At 41.8% G+C, this 15,278-nt stretch overlaps 2 non-coding genes and 1 pseudogene across 2 annotated transcripts; all 3 read left to right on the top strand.

Moving 5' to 3' along the window:
* Positions 1-1,812: 1,812 nt before the first annotated feature.
* LOC127012241 (small subunit ribosomal RNA) lies at positions 1,813-3,807 on the top strand. Its single transcript, XR_007765754.1, has one exon. It is a non-coding gene; the product is annotated as a small subunit ribosomal RNA (ribosomal RNA).
* Positions 3,808-5,010: 1,203 nt separating this feature from the next.
* Positions 5,011-5,189, top strand: LOC127012252 (5.8S ribosomal RNA). The gene has a single exon (XR_007765765.1). It is a non-coding gene; the product is annotated as a 5.8S ribosomal RNA (ribosomal RNA).
* Positions 5,190-5,591: 402 nt separating this feature from the next.
* On the top strand, positions 5,592-15,033 carry LOC127012258 (large subunit ribosomal RNA; annotated as a pseudogene).
* Positions 15,034-15,278: the final 245 nt, after the last annotated feature.

The following is a 15,278-nucleotide window of genomic DNA, read 5'->3' as shown; positions in this document are numbered from 1 at the left end:
AATAAAAAACCATACATAAATAAAAAAAAAATATGTATAAAAAATTATACATATATTTATATTAAGCAATCGTATGGATGTGGCTTATAGGTATAATACCTATAAGGCATAATAATGTATAATATAGCAAATATACATATAAAAGTGCATGAATTGTATAGATATGGCATATAAGTGACATATTTATGAGAATAGCTAGTAGAATTTGCCCATACACTACTAGCGAAATGAGATATTTATACCTAGTGAGGGCGGCACTAGTACTATAAATTGTGGCAAAATAAATCTTATGCAAATGCATAGGATTTTGTCAATACCATACATAAACCGTATGGATATTGAGAAGTTAATAGATTACATCTATAATATGAGAAGTATTTTAGTATTCTTATTAAATAAGAGAATACTATAAGGGTGAGTGGCAAAGAGAATTGAATATACCCGAATGGGAGACAGCGTGTCCAAAAACTACTATAGGTGGTGTGGCAAATATGAGGAAGGCAATATATCCATATAATGAAAATAAAAGTGCGTTTTCTTATTATATAAGAGAACACTATATGGGTGAGTGGCAAAGTAAATTGAATATACCCGAATGGGAGACAGCGTGTCCAAAAACTACTATAGGTGGTGTGGCAAATATGAGGAAGGCAATATATCCATATAATGAAAATAAAAGTGCGTTTTCTTATTATATAAGAGAACACTATATGGGTGAGTGGCAAAGTAAATTGAATATACCCGAATGGGAGACAGCGTGTCCAAAAACTACTATAGGTGGTGTGGCAAATATGAGGAAGGCAATATATCCATATAATGAATATAAAAGTGCGTTGTCTTATTATATAAGAGAACACTATATGGGTGAGTGGCAAAGTAAATTGAATATACCCGAATGGGAGACAGCGTGTCCAAAAACTACTATAGGATGGTCAATGGGCCGGCCGTCTGCTATTGACATATGTCAGTAGAGAAGATATTATCCGTCAAATTTGTTTCTTTATTCATTTATTTGAATACGAGACTTGGCTCCGCGGTTAATATTTTAAGCCCAAAGATAATAACGTTGAAACAAAGGCCAAGTTTCTATTGTACATAGAATAACAAATTGTTTCCGAATTTTATCGTTAATTTTAGGAGGTAGGCTAACATGATTTATATTATATGTGTATTATTAAATAATAATAGTACATAAAAGTCTACCAAAGAAATATAAAAATGTAATTATGAATACATTTTCAATATTAATATCAACTTATATTGTTGATAATAAAAAATAGCTATTAAGAGAGTTATTTAAGAAATTATATAATATATAATAAAGAGTATATATATAAATAATATATAAGTATATATTATTTAAGAAATAAATATAGTAGTAATAATTATATATATACACTCGGTTCTATTTTATATATTACCAGAGACTTATATGGATATATATAGATAAATTTTAAATTTATCGTCAAAATACAAATGATTAACTCAATATCTTATATTGGTTAAACAAAAATTGTACATGTGTGGATACAATATATTATGTATGTCGAACAAAAATGATATTTTAGAATGAAATGTGCATATATAAAGAAAATATATGAAAAATAAATATTGTGTTTATAAAGAATATGATTCTTTTTGACATCAATAAAAACTTGTTATTATTAGTGGCGAAACAAGTATAAATTGGAAAACAAACGTATACGAATGCTATATAAAAATGGCCGTATTCGATAGAAATAAAATCTATAACAACATATATATTGCTAATTTCTATTCAAAAAATATGAATGAAATATGAATAAAAACATTATTCTGGTTGATCCTGCCAGTAGTTATATGCTTGTCTCAAAGATTAAGCCATGCATGTCTAAGTACACACGAATTAAAAGTGAAACCGCAAAAGGCTCATTATATCAGTTATGGTTCCTTAGATCGTTAACAGTTACTTGGATAACTGTGGTAATTCTAGAGCTAATACATGCAATTAAAACATGAACCTTATGGAACATGTGCTTTTATTAGGCTAAAACCAAGCGATCGCAAGATCGTTATATTGGTTGAACTCTAGATAACATGCAGATCGTATGGTCTTGTACCGACGACAGATCTTTCAAATGTCTGCCCTATCAACTTTTGATGGTAGTATCTAGGACTACCATGGTTGCAACGGGTAACGGGGAATCAGGGTTCGATTCCGGAGAGGGAGCCTGAGAAACGGCTACCACATCTAAGGAAGGCAGCAGGCGCGTAAATTACCCACTCCCAGCTCGGGGAGGTAGTGACGAAAAATAACAATACAGGACTCATATCCGAGGCCCTGTAATTGGAATGAGTACACTTTAAATCCTTTAACAAGGACCAATTGGAGGGCAAGTCTGGTGCCAGCAGCCGCGGTAATTCCAGCTCCAATAGCGTATATTAAAGTTGTTGCGGTTAAAACGTTCGTAGTTGAACTTGTGCTTCATACGGGTAGTACAACTTACAATTGTGGTTAGTACTATACCTTTATGTATGTAAGCGTATTACCGGTGGAGTTCTTACATGTGCTTAGATACTTGTATTTTTTCATATGTTCCTCCTATTTAAAAACCTGCATTAGTGCTCTTAAACGAGTGTTATTGTGGGCCGGTACAATTACTTTGAACAAATTAGAGTGCTTAAAGCAGGCTTCAAATGCCTGAATATTCTGTGCATGGGATAATGAAATAAGACCTCTGTTCTGCTTTCATTGGTTTTCAGATCAAGAGGTAATGATTAATAGAAGCAGTTTGGGGGCATTAGTATTACGACGCGAGAGGTGAAATTCTTGGACCGTCGTAAGACTAACTTAAGCGAAAGCATTTGCCAAAGATGTTTTCATTAATCAAGAACGAAAGTTAGAGGTTCGAAGGCGATCAGATACCGCCCTAGTTCTAACCATAAACGATGCCAGCTAGCAATTGGGTGTAGCTACTTTTATGGCTCTCTCAGTCGCTTCCCGGGAAACCAAAGCTTTTGGGCTCCGGGGGAAGTATGGTTGCAAAGCTGAAACTTAAAGGAATTGACGGAAGGGCACCACCAGGAGTGGAGCCTGCGGCTTAATTTGACTCAACACGGGAAAACTTACCAGGTCCGAACATAAGTGTGTAAGACAGATTGATAGCTCTTTCTCGAATCTATGGGTGGTGGTGCATGGCCGTTCTTAGTTCGTGGAGTGATTTGTCTGGTTAATTCCGATAACGAACGAGACTCAAATATATTAAATAGATATCTTCAGGATTATGGTGTTGAAGCTTATATAGCCTTCATTCATGGTGGCAGTAAAATGTTTATTGTGTTTGAATGTGTTTATATAAGTGGAGCCGTACCTGTTGGTTTGTCCCATTATAAGGACACTAGCTTCTTAAATGGACAAATTGCGTCTAGCAATAATGAGATTGAGCAATAACAGGTCTGTGATGCCCTTAGATGTCCTGGGCTGCACGCGCGCTACAATGAAAGTATCAACGTGTATTTCCTAGACCGAGAGGTCCGGGTAAACCGCTGAACCACTTTCATGCTTGGGATTGTGAACTGAAACTGTTCACATGAACTTGGAATTCCCAGTAAGTGTGAGTCATTAACTCGCATTGATTACGTCCCTGCCCTTTGTACACACCGCCCGTCGCTACTACCGATTGAATTATTTAGTGAGGTCTCCGGACGTGATCACTGTGACGCCTTGCGTGTTACGGTTGTTTCGCAAAAGTTGACCGAACTTGATTATTTAGAGGAAGTAAAAGTCGTAACAAGGTTTCCGTAGGTGAACCTGCGGAAGGATCATTAATGTTTTAATATCCTTACCGTTAATAAAATATTTGTTTATATTATAATAAATACATTATAGTATTACAAATAAAATATGAATTGCCAAAATGTATATGAGATCTATTATAGATCAAATGAAATTTCGAACAAGCAAATCGAAATAATGCAAATATTAAAATTATATATTGTATTTAATACATATGAGAGGAATTAATAAGCAGCCAAAGCAAACAAATAAAAATTCGAACAAGCAAATCGAATTATTAAAATAATAATATTAAATTATTATTGTATATCCTTACCGTTAATAAAATATTTGTTTATATTATAATAAATACATTATAATAATACAAATAAAATATGAATTGCCAAAATGTATATGAGATCTAATATAGATCAAATAAAATTTCGAACAAGCAAATCGAAATAATGCAAATATTAAAATTATATATTGTATTTAATACATATGAGAGAAATAATAAGCAGCCAAAGCAAACAAATAAAAATTCGAACAAGCAAATCGAATTATTAAAATAATAATATTAAATTATTATTGTATATCCTTACCGTTAATAAAATATTTGTTTATATTATAATAAATACATTATAGTAATACAAATAAAATATGAATTGCCAAAATGTATATGATCTAATATAGATCAAATGAAATTTCGAACAAGCAAATCGAAATAATGCAAATATTAAAATTATATATTGTATTTAATACATATGAGAGAAATAATAAGCAGCCAAAACAAACAAATAAAAATTCGAACAAGCAAATCGAATTATTAAAATAATAATATTAAATTATTATTGTATATAAACACAATTAAAATACTGTGTGTATATGGACCATAATATACACGCGTTGCGATATGTATTGTTCATCTCAGTTATGCGCATACATTGGATAATGCAACAACCTAAAATGTACAATGTTGTACCTGGTTTTATACAGGTTAATGTTTTATATAAATTTCAATTTATATCGCTAAAAAAGTATTAATATATATATATATATATTTATTTACAATAAATGCAATTTAAAAAGAAATACTTTGATATATATTGGTTATATAAAACTAAGACATTTCGCAGCATTCGTTTTAGGTATAAAAATAAATTTATTGAAGGAATTGATATATGCCAGTAAAATGGTGTATTTTTAATTTCTTTCAATAAAAACATATTTGACAAAATTAAGAAACCAATTTATAAAACTCTAAGCGGTGGATCACTCGGCTCATGGGTCGATGAAGAACGCAGCAAACTGTGCGTCATCGTGTGAACTGCAGGACACATGAACATCGACATTTTGAACGCATATCGCAGTCCATGCTGTTATGTACTTTAATTAATTTTATAGTGCTGCTTGGACTACATATGGTTGAGGGTTGTAAGACTATGCTAATTAAGTTGCTTATACAAATTTTATAATGAAATTTTATAAGCATATGGTATATTATTGGATAATAATAATTTAATTATTTTATTCATAATATTAAAAAATATATGAAAAACATTATCTCACATTAGTAAATAATTTGAATGTGAAAAACGAAGAGAAATATTTTCTTTTTCAATCAAATGATACTGAGAAATGTCTAGCATAAAAATTTATCTAGAATTGTCTCTTATTAATGATTAGAAAATAGAAAACCGTTGACAATATTATTGTTCTTCGTTGATTCGTTAAATCAAACAAATGCCATTTATATACAGATATTATTAATATAACGAATTTAATAAAATGTTTTATCATTATATATAAAGAATTAATTGCATATAAAAGTTATACACAACCTCAACTCATATGGGACTACCCCCTGAATTTAAGCATATTAATTAGGGGAGGAAAAGAAACTAACAAGGATTTTCTTAGTAGCGGCGAGCGAAAAGAAATCAGTTCAGCACTAAGTCACTTTGTCTATATGGCAAATGTGAGATGCAGTGTATGGAGCGTCAATATTCTAGTATGAGAAATTAACGATTTAAGTCCTTCTTAAATGAGGCCATTTACCCATAGAGGGTGCCAGGCCCGTATAACGTTAATGATTACTAGATGATGTTTCCAAAGAGTCGTGTTGCTTGATAGTGCAGCACTAAGTGGGTGGTAAACTCCATCTAAAACTAAATATAACCATGAGACCGATAGTAAACAAGTACCGTGAGGGAAAGTTGAAAAGAACTCTGAATAGAGAGTTAAACAGTACGTGAAACTGCTTAGAGGTTAAGCCCGATGAACCTGAATATCCGTTATGGAAAATTCATCATTAGAATTGTAATATTTAAACAATATTATGATAATAGTGTGCATTTTTTCCATATAAGGACATTGTAATCTATTAGCATACCAAATTTATCATAAAATATAACTTATAGTTTATTCAAATTAATTTGCTTGCATTTTAACACAGAATAAATGTTATTAATTTGATAAAGTGCTGATAGATTTATATGAATACAGTGCGTTAATTTTTCGGAATTATATAATGGCATAATTATCATTGATTTTTGTGTTTATTATATGCACTTGTAGGATTAACAATGCGAAAGATTCAGGATACCTTCGGGACCCGTCTTGAAACACGGACCAAGGAGTCTAACATATGTGCAAGTTATTGGGATATAAACCTAATAGCGTAATTAACTTGACTAATAATGGGATTAGTTTTTTAACTATTTATAGCTAATTAACACAATCCCGGGGCGTTCTATATAGTTATGTATAATGATATTTATATTATTTATGCCTCTAACTGGAACGTACCTTGAGCATATATGCTGTGACCCGAAAGATGGTGAACTATACTTGATCAGGTTGAAGTCAGGGGAAACCCTGATGGAAGACCGAAACAGTTCTGACGTGCAAATCGATTGTCAGAATTGAGTATAGGGGCGAAAGACCAATCGAACCATCTAGTAGCTGGTTCCTTCCGAAGTTTCCCTCAGGATAGCTGGTGCATTTTAATATTATATAAAATAATCTTATCTGGTAAAGCGAATGATTAGAGGCCTTAGGGTCGAAACGATCTTAACCTATTCTCAAACTTTAAATGGGTAAGAACCTTAACTTTCTTGATATGAAGTTCAAGGTTATGATATAATGTGCCCAGTGGGCCACTTTTGGTAAGCAGAACTGGCGCTGTGGGATGAACCAAACGTAATGTTACGGTGCCCAAATTAACAACTCATGCAGATACCATGAAAGGCGTTGGTTGCTTAAAACAGCAGGACGGTGATCATGGAAGTCGAAATCCGCTAAGGAGTGTGTAACAACTCACCTGCCGAAGCAACTAGCCCTTAAAATGGATGGCGCTTAAGTTGTATACCTATACATTACCGCTAAAGTAGATGATTTATATTACTTGTAATATAAATTTTGAAACTTTAGTGAGTAGGAAGGTACAATGGTATGCGTAGAAGTGTTTGGCGTAAGCCTGCATGGAGCTGCCATTGGTACAGATCTTGGTGGTAGTAGCAAATAATCGAATGAGACCTTGGAGGACTGAAGTGGAGAAGGGTTTCGTGTGAACAGTGGTTGATCACGAGTTAGTCGGTCCTAAGTTCAAGGCGAAAGCCGAAAATTTTCAAGTAAAATACAAATGCCAAACAAATATATATATTATATAAAATCTAGCTAAATTAATATACTTGAATAATTTTGAACGAAAGGGAATACGGTTCCAATTCCGTAACCTGTTGAGTATCCGTTTGTTATTAAATATGGGCCTCGTGCTCATCCTGGCAACAGGAACGACCATAAAGAAGCCGTCGAGAGATATCGGAAGAGTTTTCTTTTCTGTTTTATAGCCGAACTACCATGGAAGTCTTTCGCAGAGAGATATGGTAGATGGGCTAGAAGAGCATGACATATACTGTTGTGTCGATATTTTCTCCTCGGACCTTGAAAATTTATGGTGGGGACACGCAAACTTCTCAACAGGCCGTACCAATATCCGCAGCTGGTCTCCAAGGTGAAGAGTCTCTAGTCGATAGAATAATGTAGGTAAGGGAAGTCGGCAAATTAGATCCGTAACTTCGGGATAAGGATTGGCTCTGAAGATTGAGATAGTCGGGCTTGATTGGGAAACAATAACATGGTTTATGTGCTCGTTCTGGGTAAATAGAGTTTCTAGCATTTATGTTAGTTACTTGTTCCCCGGATAGTTTAGTTACGTAGCCAATTGTGGAACTTTCTTGCTAAAATTTTTAAGAATACTAATTGGGTTAAACCAATTAGTTCTTATTAATTATAACGATTATCAATTAACAATCAATTCAGAACTGGCACGGACTTGGGGAATCCGACTGTCTAATTAAAACAAAGCATTGTGATGGCCCTAGCGGGTGTTGACACAATGTGATTTCTGCCCAGTGCTCTGAATGTCAAAGTGAAGAAATTCAAGTAAGCGCGGGTCAACGGCGGGAGTAACTATGACTCTCTTAAGGTAGCCAAATGCCTCGTCATCTAATTAGTGACGCGCATGAATGGATTAACGAGATTCCTACTGTCCCTATCTACTACTCAGTCGGTGTTAGATTGCTCGTGCGAACAGACGTGTTTTCCGTACGCTCCGCGAGTGTAGCCAATATTGACTGATAGAGACCAGATACGAAGCTAGAAACAGCACGAAAATTCGTGTTTTGTGCCTACGAACCCAGTGCGCGTGTTTTCCCTGTGTAAAAGTGGTGAAACCGGGTGAAATTGGGTTTTTCCCATTGGAAATTTTCCATTGCGCCACGTGTGTCACGAGAGAGGCGCTCTCTTGAGAGAGGCGTTAGGCTTATTTAGGCACATTTTGCCTAAAACAGCTGTGCGGTTTGTGTCATCGCTAAACTTTTATCAGCTGATCAGCTGATAGAGCTTTCCGACCAGCTGATAATAAAGGGGTAAGTCCTTGGTGGAAAAGCTTTTGGGTTGGAACTGCCGATAACCGGCGGATGGCGCCACCCAAAATGGATGTTGGAGATTCTGGCAGTGAGAGTGCTAGTAGTAGGGGAAGCAGTGGGGGCAGAGGACGACCCAGAGGTAAGCGCAATAAAGCGCCGCTGAGGGACGCCTCTAGGTGCAAGTTGATGGCACTGGATGCAACTGCCGCTGACACTGCGACAGCCCCTGCCGCTGCCGCTGCCGCTGCCGCTGCCCCTGCTGCTGCCGCTGCCGCTGCCCCTGTCGCTGCCCTTGCCGCAGCCCCTGCCGCTCCCGCAGCCCCCGCCGCTGCTGCATCCTATGCTGAACACGAGAAGACCTTCGTTGCACCAGCCAGTCCTCTAAAATCCTTCTCGGATAGGGAGTGGAGAGGTAATGGTGCCGTCGCTGCCGAGATGGGGGACATCCGATCGGAGATCGGTAGGATGTTCATGGTCTCCTATGCCAACCCGGCCACAAATGTGAAGGTACAGTCCGTAGCCAACCGCTACGAGGAGGTTGTTGCAGCCCTCCTTATACGGATTGGAGTGCTTGAGGACCGCCTTAAGAAGCAGACACCGGTTGCCTCGGCCGTCTCATACGCAGCCGCCGCTGCTAGAGGCGCGCACCTTATCGCCTCACCTGCTGCCCCTGTCGCCCCCTATGCCCCTGTAGCCGCACCGCGGAAAATCCGGGAGACCTGGTCGGCAGTCGTTGCATGTGATGATCCGGCCTTATCAGGGAGGCAAATTGCGGACAAGGTCCGCAAAGAGGTAGCGCCTGCTTTGGGCGTCAGAGTGCATGAGGTGCGAGAGTTGAAGCGGGGCGGCGCGATTATTCGCACGCCATCGCAGGCGGAGATGTCGAAAATCGTTGCCTCCGCAAAATTCGCTGAGGTGGGCCTTAAGGTGTCCAAAAACACTGCCGCAAAACCCAGGGTGACGGTACAGGATGTGGACACCACTGTGACGCCGGATGAGTTCATGATGGAGTTAAAAGAGAAAAACTTCGAGGAGATGTCGCTGAAGGAGTTCCAGAAGGCGGTAGTCCTGGCGACCAAGCCCTGGTCAGCAGCTAACAGCGCCACTATAAACGTGACGCTGGAAGTAGATGATCAGGCGTTGGCCGTTCTCGAAAGCGGGAGGGTGTATATCAAGTGGTTCTCTTACCGCTGCCGCTCTCAAGTGCGCACCTATGCGTGCCACCGATGCCTTGGTTTTGACCACAAAGTCAGCGAGTGTCGGTACGCTAGAGAAAACCAGGTCTGCCGCCAGTGCGGACAGAACGACCACGTCGCGGCGAAGTGCAAAAATGCGGTGGACTGCCGTAACTGCCGCCATAAAGGGCTACCCTCGGGGCACTATATGCTCTCGGGTGGATGCCCGATATATAGCGCTGTGCTAGCCAGGGTGCAAGCTAGACATTAACATGTTCAGCTTCATCCAAGCGAATTGTGGTCGAGGCCGTTGCGCTGTCATCGAGCTTGCAAAGCGGATGAGAGATGCTGGCCACCTGTTCGCACTCATTCAGGAGCCCTATGTGGACGCAGGCAAGCGTCTCACTGGACTCCCTGGAGGCATGAGAATCTTCGCTGACAAAAGGAAGAAAGCTGCCATCATCGTGGACGACCCGTCTGCCATCTGCATGCCCATCGAGACATTGACGACGGATTATGGAGTGTGCGTGAGTGTCACAGGAAAATACGGCACCATTTTTCTGTCCTCCGTATACTGCCAGTACTCAGCTGCCCTGCAGCCCTACACTGACTACCTGGATACGGTTCTGCTGCTAGCCAGCAGGACACCGACAATCCTCGGACTTGATGCGAATGCGGTTTCCCCGATGTGGTTCAGCAAAACTCCAGCTAACTCTGGAGACCGTCTGAATCGCGAACGGGGACAGCACATGGACGAGTGGATCATCGCAAGCGGTGTCTGTGTGCTTAATACGGCCAGCCAGGTGTTCACGTTCGATAATCACCGCTCCAGAAGTGATATCGACGTGACCTTCACCAACGAAGCAGCGCGTGTGTGGGCAATATACGAATGGAGAGTTGACTTCTGGGAGCTGAGTGACCACAACATCATCACTGTTGAGGTTACTCCAGATCCAAGCAGTACTGTTGAGAGCCTAGCTCCGGTACCGCAATGGAGGCTCTCCAATGCAAGTTGGCGAAGATTCAGAGTAGAACTAAGGGATGTAGCTGAATGTCTCGAGGAACTGGAGGAATCGCCGTTGGATGATCATGTGTCAGCCCTTCGCTCCATCGTACACGAAGTGTGCGACAGGGTAATAGGGCGCAGGATACCTGCAGCAAGGGGAAACGTAATATGGTGGAATCCTGAACTGAGTACCAAGCGCCAAGAGGTCAGGAGACTGAGGCGCAGGCTGCAGGCAGCTCGTCGGAGTGGCACCGGCGATGTTGAGCGACTTGCCGCTGGATTAAGGCTTGCCTCAGGCCAGTATAAGAAGCTTATCCTGATGACAAAGGAACAAAACTGGCGGGACTTCGTGGGACGGCACAAGGATGATCCATGGGGGCACGCCTACCGAATATGCCGAGGCCGGAAAAAGACAACCGATCTTGGATGTCTTAGGTCGAACGGCGCGCTACTTACGACATGGCACGACTGCGCAGATATACTCCTCCGCAACTTCTTCCCTGTTGCGGAATCCACAGTGCGTGAGGGTATAACTCCTGCTGCTCCACCGACCCTCGAAGCCTTCGAGGTGGCAACCAGCGTCGCGAAGCTGAGAAGCCGGCGATCGCCGGGAATGGACGGCATCACGGGTGGGATCGTCAAGGAGGTATGGCGTGCTATCCCTCAGCACCTGACGAAGTTGTACTCTCGATGCCTCTCGGAAGGATATTTTCCTGCCGAGTGGAAACACCCGAGAGTGATACCGCTGGTAAAGGGGCCAGATAAGGACAGGAGCGATCCTGCCTCTTATCGTGGCATATGCCTTTTGCCAGTGTTCGGAAAGGTGCTGGAAGGGATCATGGTGAATCGACTGAAGGATGTGCTACCGGATGGCTGCAGATGGCAATTTGGATTTCGGCCTGGACGCTGCGTTGAGGATGCGTGGATGCACGCTAAAAACACCGTTTCCACCAGCCGCGAGAGGAGGGTGCTGGGAATCTTTGTTGATTTCAAGGGTGCCTTCGACAATGTTGAGTGGAACGCGGTGCTGGATCGGCTTATCGACGTCGGCTGTCGAGAGATAGACTTGTGGAAAAGTTATTTCTCCGGTCGAAGTGCCAGTATCATCAGCAGTTACGAAGCGGCCACAGTGTCGGTTACACGGGGCTGCCCGCAAGGGTCCGTCAGTGGTCCATTTATTTGGAACCTACTGATGGATGTGCTGCTTCAGCGCCTGGAGCCACATTGTGCTCTGAGCGCGTTTGCAGATGACTTGCTACTTTTCGTCGATGGGAATTCCCGTGCCGATCTGGAGCGAAAGGGTGAGCAGTTGATGGACATCGTGGGAGCCTGGGGAGCTGAGGTTGGAGTGAGTGTGTCAACCAGCAAGACGGCAATCATGTTGCTGAAAGGGAATCTTTCAGACACTAGGAGACCGACGGTACGGTTTGCTGGAGCAAGCCTGCCATACGTCACCAAATGCCGGTACCTTGGCATCTTAGTCGGCGAGCGGATGAGCTTTCTCCCGCATATCTCTGCTCTCAGAGATCGGCTGGCTGGAGTTGCCGGAGGGCTAGCACGGGTGCTCCGAGTCGATTGGGGGCTCAGCTCCCGTGCTAAGAGGACGATATACAGCGGACTCATGGTCCCCTGTGCACTCTTCGGTGCCTCGGTCTGGTACAAGGCGGCGAGCAAGGGCAAGTCCTTAAGACTCCTCACCTCGTGCCAGAGGACCATCCTATTAGGATGCCTACCGGTATGCCGCACAGTGTCCACGGTGGCACTGCAGGTGCTTGCTGGTGCTCCTCCAATGGATTTAGATGCTCACAGGATGGCAGTGAAGTTTAAGCTCAGAAAGCACGTTCCCCTGGACGAGAGCGACTGGCTCTATGGACAGGACTTGTCTGTGTTGGACTGGAAAGATGGCTCTGCTAGACGAATGTCTGCTAAATGAGTGGCAACTCAGATGGGACCAAGCGGCTCACGGTTTTGTGACTCGCCAGTTTTTCCCAGAGGCAGCGTTCGTCTACAAGAGGAAGGACTTTGTCTTCACCTTAAGAGCCGGATTCTTGCTGACAGGACACGGGTCGTTCAACGCTTTCCTCCATGGTAGAACCCTCAGCACCACAACCGCATGCTCATGTGGAGAGGAGAGTGAGGACTGGCTTCACGTACTATGTGAGTGCCGCCTCTATAGCGATTTGCGTGACTTGGATGCCCTTGGCATTGTTCGAGTCCAAGAACGATGGAACGTCGCAGGAGTAGTCGAGACCCCAGAACGGATGCGTCTCCTAGGAGCTTTTGCTGATGCTGCCTTCTCGAGGCGTAGGATGGAAGCGACGAGGGATGAACCGCAGGCGCCGGGACAATAGTCCCAAAACCCCCTTGCCGTGTGGCAACGGCGAAGAATACTGCCACAGCTTGTCATTGCTTGTCGTAGGAGGCGACTAATATGACATGGTTGCCCCATCCGAGCTTGTCGGAGCTGAAGGGGTGAGGCCCACCGAGCCTGAAATTTCGGTGCCACGGGTTGAGTGGTTCTCCAAGGCTACTCATTGAGGTCGGCCCCCTAGTGGGAGTTTCGTGGTGGCTGTGGTTGACACCTATATCGCGGGTAGAGTCCCCGGGCTCGACGTGGATGTTGCGTTAATACAACTCGGGTGCTGCGACCCAAAGAACAGTAGAGATTTTAGATAGATCTCGCCCCTATGCAAGGGGGAGTGCTTGCCCGACAAGCAAGTACTTAAATTGCTACTGGGGTGGTTGCTATGTACATAGCTATAGCTTCTAGTCCAGGGCGTTGGTTTGGCGCTTAACCCAGACCCTTGCATTATATACTCCCTTGTGGGTATATTAGAATGCCGTGGCTGTAATCCCTTCAGTGCGGAACACGTCACGTTAAATAAGTTCGGAGGGATCCGAGACACACCTGTCCCTATCTACTATCTAGCGAAACCACAGCCAAGGGAACGGGCTTGGAATAATTAGCGGGGAAAGAAGACCCTTTTGAGCTTGACTCTAATCTGGCAGTGTAAGGAGACATAAGAGGTGTAGAATAAGTGGGAGATATTAGACCTCGGTTTGGTATCGCCAATGAAATACCACTACTCTTATTGTTTCCTTACTTACTTGATTAAATGGAACGTGTATCATTTCCTAGCCATTATACGGATATATTTATTATATCTTATGGTATTGGGTTTTGATGCAAGCTTCTTGATCAAAGTATCACGAGTTTGTTATATAATCGCAAACAAATTCTTTAATAAAACGGTGCATTTATGTATTTTTGATTTGAAAATTTGGTATAACTCCAATTACTCAGGTATGATCCAATTCAAGGACATTGCCAGGTAGGGAGTTTGACTGGGGCGGTACATCTCTCAAATAATAACGGAGGTGTCCCAAGGCCAGCTCAGTGCGGACAGAAACCACACATAGAGCAAAAGGGCAAATGCTGACTTGATCTCGGTGTTCAGTACACACAGGGACAGCAAAAGCTCGGCCTATCGATCATTTTGGTTTAAAGAGTTTTTAACAAGAGGTGTCAGAAAAGTTACCATAGGGATAACTGGCTTGTGGCGGCCAAGCGTTCATAGCGACGTCGCTTTTTGATCCTTCGATGTCGGCTCTTCCTATCATTGTGAAGCAAAATTCACCAAGCGTTGGATTGTTCACCCATGCAAGGGAACGTGAGCTGGGTTTAGACCGTCGTGAGACAGGTTAGTTTTACCCTACTAATGACAAAACGTTGTTGCGACAGCATTCCTGCGTAGTACGAGAGGAACCGCAGGTACGGACCAATGGCACAATACTTGTTCGAGCGAACAGTGGTATGACGCTACGTCCGTTGGATTATGCCTGAACGCCTCTAAGGTCGTATCCGTGCTGGACTGCAATGATAAATAAGGGGCAATTTGCATTGTATGGCTTCTAAACCATTTAAAGTTTATAATTTACTTTTTAAACGACAATGGATGTGATGCCAATGTAATTTGTAACATAGTAAATTGGGAGGATCTTTGATCACCTGATGCCGCGCTAGTTACATATAAAAGCATTATTTAATACAATGACAAAGCCTAGAATCAATTGTAAACGACTTTTGTAACAGGCAAGGTGTTGTAAGTGGTTGAGCAGCTGCCATACTGCGATCCACTGAAGCTTATCCTTTGCTTGATGATTCGATAATAAAATTGCATAATTTATTTGTTGTGTTGAACTTCTTATATAAAGTTCAACCAACAATCTATTTGTATGCATTGATTGTTTGCTTGGCTTTGTGGCGAATTTTTAATCCTTTATATATTACATTCCTAAGGTCTAGATTTTCAAGTAAGAGACCAATTTGATTAACATATCAATATAAGTACAACTCGACCATCTAATAATAACAATATGAATCGTCATCTTATTAGTGACGCGAAGATTGG

This window comes from Drosophila biarmipes, unplaced genomic scaffold (assembly GCF_025231255.1).
Source record: "Drosophila biarmipes strain raj3 unplaced genomic scaffold, RU_DBia_V1.1 ptg000036l, whole genome shotgun sequence".
Classification (NCBI taxonomy): Eukaryota; Metazoa; Arthropoda; class Insecta; order Diptera; family Drosophilidae; genus Drosophila; species Drosophila biarmipes.
Note: the sequence above shows the minus strand (reverse complement) of the source record. Positions and strands in the feature narration are given on the sequence as shown.